Source organism: Nicotiana tabacum, chromosome 11 (genome assembly GCF_000715075.1).
Source record: "Nicotiana tabacum cultivar K326 chromosome 11, ASM71507v2, whole genome shotgun sequence".
Taxonomy (NCBI): domain Eukaryota; kingdom Viridiplantae; phylum Streptophyta; class Magnoliopsida; order Solanales; family Solanaceae; genus Nicotiana; species Nicotiana tabacum.
In genome coordinates this window covers 128,248,191-128,252,509 of record NC_134090.1, presented here as the reverse complement: position 1 = coordinate 128,252,509, position 4,319 = coordinate 128,248,191, and positions in this window count along the sequence as shown.

The following is a 4,319-nucleotide window of genomic DNA, read 5'->3' as shown; positions in this document are numbered from 1 at the left end:
GCAGTCAAGTCCCCACTTGACTTCAGCCTTGCCCGATTTTCTTTCGCTTTTGAGGTTTAACACTTAGAATAAATTCAAGGCAGCATAAAATAAATGAAGGCATACAGATTTACAGGAAATCTTTCCCAATCTTTTATAATAAATCAATTATAAAGGAAATTCTCGAGTTTGGCAAGGTGCTGCCACCCTTGGCAGACACCAACTCACAAAAATAGCCAACACTTGCACGATTCTGCCCTATAAAAGCCTCTGCCTAAGGCGTCTCGTGCTGCCCACTCGTTTGGCAAGGCAATGACACATATTTTGCCATGCTCAAGCCTTGACATAGACAACCCTATGCCTATATCTTTGCTAATTTCCCTCCCTAGGTACTTAGCCCGCTCATGTCAAGTCGCCTCTACTTGATCAAGTCTGCCCACAAGTTCCTTAGGTGTCAGCCCGCTCACCTAAGTCATGGAAACATTATATTGCCAATGCCACTACCTTGGCACTAAACTGCCCCATTTTAGCGTCGAGGTCTTTCCCGTTTTGCCTTGTCAAGCTTCCGTCCAGCCTGCCTAGTTCCGTCAAGGTCTTGGCCTTTGCTTGCACGCAACCCACTCATGTTTTGGTGTAGTCCGTCATACCATAGCCGTCAAATAGAAGTGTAGTCCGTCACACTTGCCCTTGCAACAGTTTGTTGCCATTGACAACACCCACATTGTCTTGCATGTTGATTTCCCCCGCACATAGGCCAATGGCAAGGCCATCATGCCAAATCCTTACTACTACCGTGCCGCTTGCCGATCAGCTTTGTCAAGGGTCTAACAGTAGGGAACAAACGGGAAACACTTCAACCATTTCAAATTAAATATCCCAAACCTTCAAATTTTAGTCCATCAACATCTAGTCAAATAGATACAAACCTTAGAGCTAAACACCTATGATCTAAAACTAAGGCACTATGTGACAATAAAATTAGTAGCGAAATAAAACTAAACCAGAAGAATCTACCAAGACATACTTAATACTGAAACTTTAATTTGGATATATGCCATATAAAAAAAACAAAATACTTATTTCAAGGACTCAACTTTAAAAAAAAAAAAAAAAAAAAAAAAAAACTCAACTAATGCAACACAGTACTCGTTGTAATATCCATGAAATTCAAGACAATTAGTCAATGACTTCACTGATAAGGAATGAACGAAAATGTAAATGACCTCTCCACTTCCACCTCTGAAATTTTTTATACATTCAAAGCCTAAACTTGATAGCCACCTTGCACTCTACTAAACAAGTTTTAACTTACTGTTGGTTTATTTGAAATCATCAAACCGTCCTATTGACTGGCTAACATGGAAAGGACCTCAAGAATATATTGTTGGGCAACTATGGCTAAAATTTTACGTTTTGACCAAAATACAAAAACTTCCGGTAACACTTTTAGTACTAAATAACATGGCGACACTATTCTTATTGTACTTGAGACTTAAAAGATTTGAAACTATATATCATTATCATGTTAGGCATATACACAACTAAATATAGTAGCGTAGTCCCAAATCAAAGAAGTACAACAAACCAAATATTCATGTGAAGTAACTAAAGGCAATTAGGTAGGGGGGGCAAAAATTTCAGCATTCATTCATGATAAACAAACTCACATTACAAGTTGAGAGACATACCTAGTGGCAGAAAAAAATTAGATAACCAGTAGTGATGTTCTCTACTTTCCGCGAGCTACTAATCACAGCAATAATAGAGCCAATAACAACAACCGAACAACAGCGAGATACCAGTGAGGGACTCAGAAAGAACCAACCTCAAAACCCAGCAATGCAAACTTTTTAACCAAAGAAAAGCACCTTGAAACTTTTATGAAGAAACAAAATTCATTCAGTAAAAAGAGGCTGCCAGCGGTATTTCTTGGTATTCCTAGCTACTCTCTCCGTTCTCCCTTTTAGTGTGTACCGATGGCCTCCCTCAAATAGTGTGTCTGTTTGTGTGTTTATGGAGGGAATATGGGTTGTGAGTGGGAAACAAGTGGGGGACAAGGAGTGGGGAGCAAATGAGAGTGGGGTAGGGACAAAAGAGAGTGGTATAGGGGTCCAGCGTGGGGGACACGGGAAGATGGGAAGGGAATGCGCGTGAGATAATGGGAACGGGAAGATGGGTGAGAATTGAGGTATTTGTGAGATAAGCGGAAAAAAGAATTCAAATATGGTCAAAAATTTGGTGTTCACAACTCCTGGTCCGCAAAATTATAAATTGTGTACGGCCCAAAAAGACTGTTAGGTTGAAAACCTCAAAAGAGGCGGCCTGGGCAAAAGTACTGAACTACGGTATGACTTCATCCTCTTTACCGTGGTATGTAGGGAGCTTAGAGTTTTATTCTAAGTTCAGTGGCATGAGTTCAAAAGATACATATTGCCCAAATAGTTTTTCAAATTGAAGTGCCATGGAATATAATTCACTTGATGGGTACTTGAAAATCAGGCTTCCACATATTCTTTTCACAAGCTTGGTATGTTATTACATATTAATAGTTCACCAGGGGCAAGGCTCGATGGCAGATGGGTATCTGCGACGGGATGGTTTTAGTCAGTTTGGAGGAGGCGAAATCTTAAAGTTGAAGTTTTTACTGTCCTTCAAGTTGAAGTTTGCAAGCCCGCCGATCTTCAAGTTGAAGTCCTCAAGTTTGTGGGTCTTCAAGTTGAATTATTTAAGTCCTCTAGTCTTCAAGTTGAAGTCTTCAAGTCCATCGGTCTTCAAGTTGAATTCCTCAAGTTCGTGGGTCTTCCAGTTAAGTTATATAAGCCCTCTAAGTCTTCAAGTTTAAATCTTCAAGTTGAAGTTTAGAAGCCCACGCTCTTCAAGTTGAAGCGTCAAAGTCCACCAAATCTTCAAGTTCGCTAAATCTTCAAGTTTTTCGGTTTTCAAGTTGATGTCTGCAAGTCCACCAAGTCTTCAAGTTGAGGATCTATAATTTTTCAATTTTAAGGTAGATGTTAAAGTCTCTTTGTGCCTTAAGTTGGCATGTTCTCCGGTTTGTCCTTAAAAGAAACTATAATTTTCCAATCTTAAGGTGGACAGTTAAGTCCATTTGTACCTTAAGTTGTCCCTTCGTGGGTTTGCCCTTAAAAGATATGTAATTTTTCAATCTTAAGGTGGACATTTAAGTTCTTTTGCACCATAAGCTGGTCTCATTACGTATTTGATCCTTCTATATGCTATTGAGAATTTTTCCTTCTATATATTGCCATGAAATTATCCTCCTATATGCCGTATGAACCTTTGCGCCCTAAAGTTATCCTGTGGTTTTCGGGAAGGGATGAGTATCCATCCCTTCACACTGATGTGTGGCTATAATTTCATAGTTTCATACATTATGTGTCTTGCATTTTACATGCTTTAATGATAAATTACACTTTATTTGCGCTTAATGGAGTCTATTTTATGTGTAGGTGAATTGGAGATGAAAGTAGAGCAAAAGGGATACTTAAACGTTGAAAGTGTGCTCGAGAGTAGTAAAAACGAGAGGCCAGGTAAAGGCCAGCTCAACCAGGCTTTAGCCTGGCGAGGCCAGCCAAAACCCAAGTTGAACCAGGCTTTAGCCTGGCGAGGTCGGCCAAAAGCCAGGCTGAACCAGGCTTTAGCCTGGCAAGGCCAGGCTGAGGCTGGCATTAGGCTGGCGACGCTAGGCCTGGGGCCAGGTCCAGTCCGAATTTTGAAGGCTTATTTCGTCTCCTAGTTTGACTAGGACTTGGCCTACACGTTCAGGTCTTTTCCTACACATATAAATAGACTTAAAAACGTCACTTTTGATAGACTTTAGACCTAGGGAGAGCACGGAGCCGCCGTGGAGACCGAGAAGAGAGATTGAGTTTGGACAGATTTGAGAGGGGATTCGACCTAAGGAGGCAAGAACTTACTAGGAGCAAAGCGGAGAATTCTTCTACGAATTTTTCACTTCCTTATTCATGTTTCCATTATTGGTTATGAATTCTAGTATTGTAGTTATGCATACTATTATGAATAGCTAATTTGTTATCTAGGGTTTTGATGGAACCTATTGGAAGATGATTTTTCTGTTACGTTAATATAGATTTGTTGTAGTATTTTCTCTAATGTTCAACTACGTTTATATTATGGTTGGTTGAAGAGCTCTCAATCGACTATGCCTATTTAGTATGTATTACTTGGGAGAGAGTGCATATTTAGGTAGTTGTTGAACAACATCACTCCTAACGTATATAAGGGATCAATGCGGAGGGTTTAAAAGTGGGATTAGGGATAACGAAACATTGGTGCGATCCGAGTGAGCCGTACTTAATGTC